The following is a 13,981-nucleotide window of genomic DNA, read 5'->3' as shown; positions in this document are numbered from 1 at the left end:
CTATTGTTAATTGTTTAACTCAACCACCATTGATAGGAGGCATATGTTTTTTTGTTTCTATTTGTTTTCCTTGCTTTAAACTTAACATCAGGTTCTATATAGAATGTTATCCAAGAATGCCACAAAAAATTCCTCTAGAGAGGGAGATTTCTCAAAATCCCTTGAAATAATCCTTGATAGAAAATCCTTTATAGGTCTATAAACTAATTTCTACTTTTCAGTTTGGAAATCTAGTTGTACATGTTTTACATTGTCAAATATTGCTTCAATAAATTCTCCTTGAAATGATAACAAACCAATCAAGAGGGCATGGAGGAGGTTATCAGCACCCCACACAACAACCTTTTCTGAAGATGTGTCAACCAATATTTCAAGAGAAAAATATGTAGGGATACCCACTATACGTGATAAATGTTTACAATTTTCTACATGCTCACAAACCAAAATCAACTAGTTTCAAGAATTTATTACTGGTTAAAGAATGTTCTTGGGTTTTATATCCCTATGAATAATTCCCATTTCATGGAAGTATTTAATCACAACAATCAATTGTTTGAATAATTTTTTTTTCTTAATGCTCTAAGTAGAATCCATTCTTAGACATTAAGTCAAGTAAGCACCCTCTAAAATGCAGTGTTACAATATTTGGATGTTCAAAAAGGTGTTACATAATTTCCACTTCCAAGTGAACATTTTCCTCCTCATTTTTGGGCTATTTCTCTCATGCCAACTCTTCTCTAGTGGACTTGTTCTTGCATAATCAGACAAAACTGAATTACCTTTTCCCAACTCTTGACCCATTTAATAATCAGAATCAATCCTTTTCTTCCCACCAAGCTGAGTATCAATGCAACATACTTTTCTCTTTAATAGCTTAATATCTTTTCCATGAGCATCTATAAGCTCAGTTACAACATTCATATTAATTGTATGCTTCAACTTTTGGGAACTAGTAACTTGAATTTTTGAAGAATATTTTGTAGACCCAAAATGACTAAGGTAAGTCACTATCTACATTGAAGTTGCAACTATAAATGTAGTTTGGTAGATTCTTATTGCTTGAGCTTAGTGTGCTTAACTGATTCTATTAGATAGAGAATGCTTGAGGATGCAATAACAAACTAGAAGTTATGAAAAAAGGAGAAACATTGATAAGACCATCTACACCATATTTTCAATGGGTACACTAGATATTGATTGATTTGTCAATGTTATGGTTTATCTTACTACTGCAAACTCATAACAAATAATTCATCGGTAGGAATTTTTTTATAAAACATTTATATTAGCTAGAGTTAAGCCCAATGCTACTACATATCATAGAAATACTTTTGATCTTTGAGATGACTATAAATAGTTTGTTTCACAACAAAAATGTTATCTAATATTTACAACCTAGTTAAATATACCTCAATATTGCGTCATGCTCTTGTGAATTCTGCCACTTATCTATGTCTTATTTTCAAATGACATCCAAATTTAAATGGCATATAAACTCCTTACACACAATTCTTGTTCATTGTTTGAGTTGAGAGTAAAAATATTAGAAATTAAATCATAATAAGATATAATGCTTCCAAATTTTTAGAGTAATGTGTGGTTTATTAGACTTAATATATGTTTCAAAGGTGTTTTAAATTAATCAAGTGCTTTATGTAGGTTGTGAGGCTAGGTTCTTTGGTAGAATTTAGTCAACTTTCAAGAGATGTAGATCTGACTCTAGTCTAGCATATGTAGCTTTTTTCTAGTCATGATGCTATAGGACAATGAAGCAATTTTGACCTCAGTGCTATGGTGATAATTTGTGTGGCTCAATTGGCAATTCTAGAGGAGCATACGATCACATTTACAATCTCTAGATGCTTGATTCAAAATATGACAAGCTTCCTCAATCCAAAGATTTAGAGCACTTGAGGAGTTATGTACTTGTAAGATTTCCTTTGCAGTCAAAAAAGAATCTTAAATGTATTATTGATATGCATGATATTGAAGGTGGACGTGATTTTATTTTAGTTCTTTTACTTAATTATGTTGTTTCATCATCTATGAAATGTGCAGAGGCAGGTTGTTATAAAATGTCCAAGCTTTCCTCAAGTTCAATTGCCTATATTTGAAAATCTCACCTTTTGGGACCACTTGGACACATATACTCTCTTTTTTACTTTTTACTACCAATAGGTAGGGTACAATTATATAAGATTAATACATAGTACTTCTAAATCAACACAAGCTTTTTATATTAAATGTTATTTATCTAGTAAAGACACATCCTGGCTTGAAAACATGATAGAATACATATCAGTAGTACTACAAGAGAATTAAAGAAACAATCATGAAGGTACCATAGGAAATCTAATACATGGTTCTAGAGACATGAGGAATCGAAAGTCACAATAGAGGAATATGGATAGGGCACATATGTGTACTTTGATTTCAACATACTGCAAGATGACTACTAACATGGCTAGTATGATATTTTTCAAGTTTTTTTCTTTGTCATAATTTCTTAATGAATTATTTTGGATAATTATGTAGGTTCTTGCTTCTACCATGAACAAAAAAATTAGTGTGCTTCTTTTTAAGATTTTATTTACTGGAAAAAAGACCATTAGGCATGATTCCATAAACACTAAGCTAGTTGGTCAAATAAGAATCTCGTTGAAAATGTCTTATCTTGCTTCTATGTTATCTTTTTAGCATCTTCATTAAGATACCCTTATATTTATGTCTAATTCAAGTGCTAAAAAACCATGTATTAGCTACAAATTATCTTTTAAAAAAAAAAAATTATTTGATTCTACAAGGTTGTTATTTCTAAATACTCCTAGAGCATTTAACATCAAGTGTAATGAACACTTTTAGCACCCACCTAAGCATAAGGAAGAGGAAATATTTGATCCTTTGGCACCTCCATATGTTAAAAAGTGAGTATTTCAATTGATTGTTTTTTGTAGTTTTTAATAGATGTGATATTTTTTAATGGGGTTTGATGTTTTTATTTAATGCAAAGGTCTATATAAATTGCATAATCATGTGTATCTTTTTCTAAGAAGTTAACACAAGAAACAATACTTGTGTGTGGCCAAAGTGCTCCAAATTATATTTTATAAGAGTCTATCACTACAATAATTTAAAGAAGTGTAATTGACATAAAATATAATTTTAAAATTTTTGAACATAAGAATTTAAAATTGTTGAATTGTTATTGATAAAGATTTAGATTATTGTTTTTCATAATAACTAAATTTTGTGTTCTTTGAGAAGATTATATCATGTTACACTAACCGTGATCATGGTAGATTTAATGTTGGTAAGACAACTTTGTCAATTTTTTGTATTATTCTTTAAAGGGTACTAGCTCAATGGAAGAGCACCTACTTTATAAGTAGGAGGATGGTGGCTCAATTCCATCATACCCTAATATGCCTAAATTAATGATTAAATAAACTACCATATATACTACCCAAAAAACTACCAAATCAACTACCAAATATACTACCAAATCAACTATCAAATATACTACCAATTATACTACCAAATATTCTACCAAATATTCTACCCAAAAAACTACCAAATAAACTACCAAAATTATCAAATAAACTACTATATAAACTACCAAGTAACAATAATAAATGACCAAATCAATGACCTAATCAATGACTAAAATAGTGAAGTCATAAATTTAGATGGGAGATAAAAGTCTGGCAATAAACTACCATTGGTCACGTGATCAAAATTAGTCACATATCTACAATTTTTAGTAGTTTATTTAGTAATATATTGTTATTTTTGTACTAGTGTGATTAACCCCCCCTCTCTCAGTAACCTAGCTAGTCTTGAATATTTCCAGTAGATCAAAAGACCATTATTGAAATGACCAAAGTGTGATGAAAGGAGTAAGCCCCTTGATTGGAGCATGAATTAAATTTCCATGGATTTGGCACTATTTGTAGGACTTTGTGTATTTAGTTGCCTCTTTCTCCATATTAGGCCAATAGTAACCAACTTGAATAAGTTTGCGAGCTAGTGTCAACCCATTTGAGTGGGATCCACAAATTCCTTCATGTACATCTATTAATGCACATTTCAACTCATCAGGCTCTAGACACCTAAGGAGTGTACCTTCAAGACTTCTCCTAAACAAGTCATTTTCTATGATGACATACGGTGAAGCACTATAGATTAGGTGATGTCTTTTAAAATTTTTGGGTTAGATTGTCTAGAGCTATATGATCATGTAGGTAAGAATAGATATGATGGTAGCAAGATTATTCGTGTCCTATGATAGAATAGATCATCCAAGATTCAGGTGAATCATAAGCAGGATAGGATAACGTCTCCACTAGAAATTTGTGTCAAAAATTATTTTTAGGCATTTGTAGCATTGAAGCGAGAGTAGCCATTGCATTAGCCACCTTGTTATTTTCTTGAGGAATCTATTGAAAAGTGACATGTGTAAATCATCAACCATTCTTTTGTAAGGTTTTAACTTCTCATCCTTTATCTAATAAACATCATTGCCTTGATTGATTACTAACTATGAGATACCAAAGATATTTAGTTCATCTACCCTCCATTTAACTACAATTTGCATGCCCTTGATAAGGCTTCATATTCTGCAATGTTATTTGTACAAGGAAAAATAATCTTGTACACCTTAGGTAAAGATATTTATGTGTTTTTATAAACAAAATTCCAGCACCGAATCCCTATTGTGTGAAGGAGCCATTAAAGAACATCACCTATATTTGATGTGTGAGAAATAATATAGATTTATAAGGAAATTCAATGTACATTGGTAAAAGACTTTACTTTGGTACATCCATTGGCTGATTAGCAATTGTCTATCTTTTTATGGCTTTTCTTTCAACATATTCAATATCAAGCTCACTCAGTATCATGACCTATTTAGCTAGCCTTCCTATTAGAGTAGCCTTGCCAAGAAAATATTTCAATGGATCAATCCGTACAATCAGTCATGTAGTATGAGAAAGCATGTAGTCTCTCAACTTTTGGAAAATGAAAACAACTACCAAGAAATATTTCTCATTAATTTTTTAGTTCATCTCATATGATATCAATGTATGACTGGGATAATAAATAACTTATTCCTTGTTATTGTTATCTTCTTGAGCTAGCAAGATACCTAAAGAGGAGTCTATTGTAGAGATGTATAAAATGAGAGGCTTCCCATTAATACAAGGCATCAATACCATGGATTAGGAAGATATTGTTTAATTTGCACTAAGCTTTGATCACAATTCTAATTCAAGTCATATTTTATACCTTTATGCAAAGTCTTAGTAAAAGGTTAGGACTTATCTGCTAATTGATATATGAATCTATGAATAGAATTAAATCTTCCTTGTAGGCCCCTCATTTGACTAATGTTGTAAGGAGGAGGCATTTCCATCATAGCTTGAACCTTTTTTGGGTCCACCTCGATTACTTTCGCAGACATAATGTAACCAAGTAGCTTCCCTGATGTAACACCAAAAGCACATTTCTTAGGATTTGATATGATATGATCTAGGATATGTTCCAGATCTTTAAGATGAGTGTTTCACTACATAATTTTAACCAAGGTGTTATCAATATAGTCCTCCATAATTTTATGCATCATGTCATGGAAGATTATTGTAACTACTCATTGATATGTGGCACTAGCATTTTTCAAACCAAGTGGCATTACATTCCAGAAAAAAATACCCCATACACAAGTGAAAGTAGTTTTCTCCTGGTCTTGTAGTGTAATTTTAATTTTATTATAACCTTACAAATTTTCCATGAGTGAGTACATCTTATATCCCATTATCATGTCCACTATCATATCAATTTTTGGTACTAGAAAGTTATCCTTAGGACATGCTTTGTTCAAATCTTGAAAATCAATACAAACTTTGATAGACTTGTCATGTTTTGAAACTAGTACTATGTTTGAAATCCATACAACACAATAAATAGCATGAATGAATCCAACATTCGAGATATTTTCTAGTTCATCTTTAATAAGTAGTGCCACATGAGGATGCATTTTCCTTAGTTTGTGTTTGATAGGTTTCACCCAAGGTGTAATAAACAAATGATGCATTATAAGATTGGGATCTAAGCTTGGAATATCTAAGTAAGTTCATGCAAAATTTATTTTCTTCTCTTGGAAGAAAGAAAAAAATTCCTCTTTTTCTTCTTTAGATAAAGACTATGCAAGGTGTATTATATGAGGGTGTTCCTCAGTTTTGAGATTGATTGGTTGTGTTAGTTCTATCAACACTGATGATCTCTCCTGAAACTAACTTGGAAGCACATCAAATATCTCATCCATAGGTGCCTCATAGTGGTTTTCAGCTTTGGATATGTCTTTCATTTTTACTATTTTTGGTTCTGAAACTACAACAATGTAGTTTTTACCATCATAATGATTATTATTTTATTCTTAATTGTATGACTGAGGTATTTGATGTCTACTTTAGTTATATCAACACTTTGTTCATTTGTGGAAGACATTACTGGTTCAAAATTATGTAAATAGTAGGTTAGAGTGTAGTCATTCTAGAACATAAGGATTTCATTGGATGTAGTATTGGAGTTCTAGTCTATCAACTTAGGATAAGCGAGTGAAAGAGAAGTAGCAGGTTGAATGGGGTTCACAATATAGTCATAAAATGAATAGATAAGTAACTCAAGACCTAAAGAAATTTTGTCCACAGGCATGTTCAAATTCCTTTGAGTTCTATAAACATTAATCTATGACCCATCAACATTAGGAGTATGAGACTCATCTGACCAAACCCTAGACTACTCTTCTATTTTGAGTTGATTTTCTGATGCAGAGTATTAGCAGCAAAATATGGTTTTTGCCCAAAATTGGGATGTTACACAAATGTTTGAAGAAATTGCTTGATATTCCAAAGGTGTAAATGTAAATATTTATAAGTTCCAACTCCTTTTCTACACTAACAATGGATCACCCTTGACAAGATCCTACATTAACTTTCCTTCACCAATCTTCAAATTGTGAAATTCAAAAAATTGCACTTTTAGGCTTAAATACCAATCAGCCCTCCTAACTATATATTTCACAAATAACTTAATATTTCTCCAAAATACTTGGCAAAAAAATTAGTGATTCTAATACAATTTTGGAATTTTTTAGAGACTACAAAGTTACAGATTCCAACCCTACTCCAGCATTCCAAAATGGTCTCAAGACTCACAAACCCAATAGGCCTAATTGGATGTGGTTCCTTAAGGAACTACTCTAGAATGGGTACATGGGATTGGATCAATAACATTAATGGATTCTTTGACCCCAAACTACACTATTTTCATCATTCCTTTGCCAAATCAATACTTGTTATTCATCTAATTCTTCAAATTCAATTCCTATTTGCTAAATACATAGGGATATTTAGCCTAGGGCAAGGAAGGAAAAATAGAAAATATCACTCCCTTGGTTTTTTCTTTTCAAATATGTTTGGACATCATCTTGAATTGATCCCCCCAAGTGGTCGTACAAATCCACTGGTGGGAAGTCAAGTTAGGGCTTTATTTTTGATGGATACCGTAGATTTAAAGGTTTAATAGACCAATCTTGCAAGAAAGAATGTAACTATTGCCCTACTTGATGGAATGAATTAAAATAAACTTCTATAGTATTCTAACTCCTTCCCCTATCCAACCATATCATTTTCAAACTTCAAAAAACTACATATAGAACTGTACCAATAGCAAATATAGTGGATTTTTGCATAAAACATAGTTTATTCTATTGATATTAGTAAATCCTTCCATACAATGGTGCTCCCTAACTAAAGAGAGATGACACAACCTCATATATCCTCCCTCCAATGGATACAACCATATTTTGGGCTATTGGAGGTGATTCTTTCAAAATTTTCAAACTCTTGGCTAAATGTTGCTAATTAACAACTTTTGCAAAAAGAAAATGCAATTTTTCTTTAAAAATAGCAAAATTGACTCCTACAATTCCTATAAGCTTAATTTAAGAAGAAAAAATAATTAAAACTTAGTTTTTCGACAGTGGTGGCCTTAGTTAGTCCAATACTAACAAAGACTCCTAACTAATAGTCATATAGGACTAATGCAATTAGAATTTATAAAACATCCTGAAGCAATGCCCTTTAAAAATGACCAAGACCAATACCTAACATGTCTAAACATGATCAAATCATTGTTCTTATTATCTTGGTTGGTGGACATAGACCCTTGCTCCTTGTCCTTACATGGGTTCCCTGCACCATACTCCTTTGGCCAATTGTACTCAAGTCCCTTAAGTTGGAATGGTGGAAAACTTTGCTTTAGTCTTTTTAATCTAAGCTTTTCTCAGCCAAGTGGCTTCCTCTAAGGCTTTTCCCTTCCATCTAAGTATTTTTAATACTCAAGCCTCCTTTTTTGTTTACTTACCCTTTTATCAACAATATATTCAATGCTTTGTGGGGTTTGGATTGGTAGATCCTTGAGATTTTCCTGAGTTTCAACTTCACCTTGCCCTGCAACTCAATCATCAGTACTAATGGATTTATAAGCACAAATATCAAAAACATTAAAAATGGATGAGGGAGCAATATCAGATGGAAAATCATTTTTATATGCATTGGTCCACATTGTTTTAGAATCTTGAAAGAGAACATCTTCTTCATGCGTAGCTTTGTGTATCTACCCTTAGGAAGCCTTCCCTTCTTCAAATGTGTCATTACTAAGTCTCCCACCTTGAACTGCACATGTCTTCTCTTCACATCTACTACTTGTTCATATTTCATAGTGGTCTACTATAGTCTTTCTTTAACTTGTTGATGTATCTCCTTCATGACTTCTACAAAGTCATTAGCTAATGTACTCTTTTGTTGGATGTTTTGCACTTCTCTCATTTCAAGGACATGTCTAGGGTGTGTCCCATAGACAATTTGAAAAGGGTTGTAGCCAATACTCCTATTTTTTGAATCATTATATGAGAATTCTACCTAAGTAGTATAGTATCCCATGATGCTTCATATTCCTTGGTTAGGCATCTAAGAAAGTTTCCAAGTGAATTGTTTGTGACCTAAGTCTAGCTATTAGATTGTGGATGGTATGCTAAAGACATTGCAAGATTGGTTGCCAACCTTTTCCACAAAGTCCTCTAGAAATATATGATGAACTTAGAATCCCTATCTAATATAATAATTAAAGCTAACCCATGAAGTCCCACAATCTCCTTGAAGAACAACCCAACAATACTAGAGGTGTCATTAGTTTTTTTACATGGAAAAAAGTGTGCCATTTTAGAAAACCTATCTACAACAACACAAATGTTTTCAAACCCATTCTTGGTCTTGGGAAAACCTAGGACAAAGTCCATACTCACATAATCCAAAGGTTTAGAGGGTATTGGTAGAGGTGTATACAATTCTACAACAGAGGTCACTCCTTTAGCCCTTTGGCATACCATACAACTCTCCACAAATTTCCTAACACATGTCTGCATTTTAGGCTAGTAATAAAATCTCTTTACAAATTCAATGTCTTATCTAGGCCAAAATGACCTGATAGGCTACCATAGTGTTTTTATTTTATTATATTCGACTGCATGGAGCATTCAAGAATAAATAACTAACTACCTTTAAAAAGAAGACCTTCTTGAATAAGAAAATCAAAATATTCATTGTGATACCTATCCCCAAGTTCTAAAAAAAAATCATATACAGTCTTGAATTCTTCATCCTCTTGATACATGTCCTTAAGTGTTGAAATCCCAACACTCTCCAAAAAAACCTCCTAAATGGTAAGATTTCTCCTACTCAAGGCATCTGATACTTTGTTAATCACCCCTTTCTTATGCTTGATGATGAAAGTAAATGGCTGTAAGTATTCTAGCCATCTTAGATGCTTGTGATTCAACTTTTCATGCCTATTTAAGAAGCTTAAATCATGGTTATCAGTATAAAAAAAAAAACTCTTTTGGTAATAGGTAGTGCCTCCATTTCTTAAGTGACTAGACCATGGCATACATCTCTAAGTCATAATTTGATTATTTTTTCTTAGCCTCATTTAGTTTTTCACTAAAAAAGGCCATAGGCTTGCCTTCTTGACTTAAAACACCACCTATAGCTTTGTTACTTGCACCAAACTCAATGGTAAACACTTTTTGAAAATATAGCAATATTGGAATGGGTTGTTGGGGCACCTTTGTTTTAAGGTATTCAAAAGACCTATCTACTTCATCTATCCATACAAACTGACATTTCCTTCCCCCTTTGATAGTATTTGTCATTAGGGCACAAAGTCTACTACAATACTTTATAAATTTCCTATAATAGCTTGCTAGCCTATGGGAACTTTTAACCTCACTTGCAACCCTTGGAGTGGCCTAGTTTAGAATAGCCTCCACCTTTGAGGGATCCATCTTCAACTGTCCTTTAGAGATAAAAAAAACTAAGAAATATTAGTTCCTCCTACAAAAACATGCATTTTTCCAAATTTATCTTTAGATGCTCTTCATGAAATCTCTTCAATACCATGTCTAGGTGGATTACAGGTTCACTCCTATCCTTGCTGAAGATTAGTATATCATCCAAGTAGACTACTACAAAGAGGTTTATAAAGGATTTGAGGAATTCATTCATCAATCTCATGAAGGTACTAGGGGCATTTGATAGGCCAAAAGGCATGACTACCCATTCAAACAATTCCTCATTGGTATTAGAGGTTGTCTTCCACTCATCTCCTTCCCTTATTCTTATCTGATGATAACCACTTTTTAGGTCAATCTTAGAGAAATAGCTTGCTCCACCTAAGCAATCCATGAGGTCCTCCATTCTAAGTATAGGGAAACTATATCTTATTATTATCTTGTTCATGGCTCTAGAATCTGTACATAGTCTCCATGTACCATCCTTCTTGGGAGCCAACATTGGAGGAATTGCACAAGGACTTATACTTTTCCTAATGAATCTATTTTCTACTAACCCTTGAATTTTTTTTGCAATCTCAGTGTTTTGTTCTAGAGCTAGTTTGTAGGTAGCTCTATTTGGTAATGTGGCACTTGGGATTAGGTATATACAATAGTTTATGTCCCTCCTAGGTGGAAAGGAATCTGGTTTTTCATTTGCTACTATTCCTTGGTACTATTGTAGTAATTCTTGCACTTATTTAGGTCCCACCTTTCTCAAAGGTTCTTGGCTTTTAATCCTTAACTTAGGCTCTATTTTTGGTTGTAACACAATGGAAAAATAGGGTGTATCCTTCTCCTTAAGGATCTTTAATAATTTCTTCCCTCCTATCAATAGAACATCACTTTTTAAGACTCTTTCCTTCTCACTATCAAGTAAGGGACTTCATTATATAACTGACTCCATCTTTGGTTAAGGTGTAGATATTTGTCTTTCCCCCATGTTGGGCATCCACATCAAACTTCCATGGCCTTCCAAGAAGAATATGGAATGCATCCATACCTACAAATTCACACAAAATCTTGTCTCTATACTCTCCTATTTGGAATTCAACCCAACATTGTTCATCTACCACAGTCTATTGCTCTTTGTTTAACCAAGAGACCTTATAGGGTGTGGGGTGATGAATTATTTTGAGTCCAAGTTTCTTAATAATTTTGGTGGATGAAAGGTTTTTAGTAGACCCATTTTCTATAATAAATTTGCATACTTTCCCATTCACCCTATAGTTAGTCCTAAATAAACACTTCATTTGGTGTAGCTCCTTAATTGGTTCTTTTAACAAAATCCTATTGAACATTATGCACTCACCTTGTTCTGGATCAATAGACCTTGATTGTGTGGTGTGGTAGGAGGTTATACTTTGGAATTCATCTTCTTATGTCTCATGTGTTAATTGGATCCTCCTATCACCCCTTTGATTATTTGCACTGACATTTTCCTTGTTGGGACACCTAAAGGATTGGCAACCAACTTGATTGTAGGAGAAGAACTTTCCTATGAAGACACCTTGTCCTCTACCTCCAAACCTTCCCCTACTATTACCTCTTCCACCTCTAGAGTTGCTTCTTGGGATTTTTCCCTCTCTTGTTCTAAATTACTTGACTCTCCTTTAGTTTTTTTTAAGTTTCTATTCTGAAACCCGCTCCTTCCTCTCAAGTTGGCTCCTCTTCCTCCTTTATTATTTTGATCTCCCCTCCTCTTTTGTTTATCCTCAATTTTCAAAGCCAATTGAAAACATCTATGAATAGAATCCATAGACACTAGAGTGAGTTCATCTTTAATTGTATACTTAAGTCCATTTATGTACCTAGCCAACTTTTGTTTCTTACTATCATACATTCTTACCTTCAAAGATAAAGAATGGAATTCTTGGGTGTAAAGACATACATCTAGGTCACATTGCTTTAGTTTTTTTTAGCTTCTTGTGAACCATGATATCATAGTCCTCTAGGATGAATTTCTTCTTTATCTCCTCCTTCATCTAATTCCAAGTTGATATGAGTGCCTTCTTCTCTTATGTCCTCTCATTTTATAGGAAATTCCACCAACTAAGGGTTGGTCCCTCCAATTTGGATTTTGCAATCTTGACCTTCTAGATTGTAGGTATGTCATCATTTTCAAAGTGATTTTCAAAGGCCTCCATCTAGTCCATGCACTCCTTTGGTTCCAACTTATCATGGAACATAGGTAGGTATCCCTTATCCTTCTTCCCTACTCTCTCTAGGGTTGCAAGCATAGCCCTTTGATCTTCTAGCATGTTTGTTGGTCTAAGTAGATCTTCTTCCTCCACCTCTTCTACCATTGAATCTTCATTGTCTTCTCTCCTTGCCTACCCTTTCAACTTATCCATTCTCTTCTCATGGCTCTATTCTCAACCCTGATTGATCTATTTTTTTCCATTTTCTCATTCACTATCTTGGCCAACTCCATGTTGGTCACCCTCAAAGGGATCTCTCTATCCTCTTCTTCACCTTCAAACATCTTTTCCTTTGAAGACTCCTAAATTAGAATAAAATTGGCTTTGATACCACTTGATGCAAAGTGTTAGCAACAAAATATGGTTATGCCCAAAATTGGGATGTTGCAAAAATGTTTGAAAAAATTGCTTGATATTCCAAAGGTGTAAAAGAAAACGTTTATAAGGTCCAACTCCTTTTCTACACTGACAATGGATCGCCCTTGACAAAATCCTACAATAACTTTCCTTCACCAATGTCCAAATTTTGAAATTCAAAAAATTGTACTTTTAGGCCTAAAGCCTGATTAGCCCTCCTAACTTGATATTTTACAAATAAATTAATATTTCTCCAAAATACTTGGCAAAAAATTAGGGATTACAATGCCCTTTTGGAAGTTCTTAGAGACTACAAAGTTACAAATGCCAACCCTACTCCAGCATTCCAAAACAATCTTAAGACTCACAAACCCAATAGGCCTAATTGGATGTGGTTTCTTAAGGAACTACTCTAGAATGGGTACATGGGATTGGATCACTAAAATTGATGGATTTTTTGACCCCAAACTACACTAGTTTCATCATTCCTTTTCCAAATCAATACTTCTTATTCATCTAGTTCTTCAAATTCAATTCCTAGTTGCTAAATACATAGGGACATTTAGCCTAGGGCAATGAAGGAAAAATGGAAAACATAAATCCCCTATTATGTTCTTTTGGAATTTTTTGGATGTCATCCTAACTTGATCCCCCCAAGTGGACGTACAAATCCACTAGTGGGAAGTCAAGTTAGGGCTCTATCTCTAATGGATACCCTAGATTTAAGGGTTAAATAGACCAATCTTGCAAGAAAGAATGTAACTATTGCCCTACTTGATGGAATGAATTTAAATCAACTTCTACAATATTTTAACTCCTTCCCCTATCTAACCATATCATTTCCAAACTTCAAAAAACTGTGTACAGAACCATACCAACCACAAATACAGTGGATTTTTGCACAAAATAGAGTTTATTATATTGATATCAGTAAATCCTTCCATATAATTGTGCTCCCTAACTAAAAAAAGATGAA

Source organism: Cupressus sempervirens, chromosome 9 (genome assembly GCF_028749045.1).
Source record: "Cupressus sempervirens isolate cs-2001-9-10 chromosome 9, ASM2874904v1, whole genome shotgun sequence".
Taxonomy (NCBI): domain Eukaryota; kingdom Viridiplantae; phylum Streptophyta; class Pinopsida; order Cupressales; family Cupressaceae; genus Cupressus; species Cupressus sempervirens.
This window is presented reverse-complemented; position numbering follows the sequence as displayed.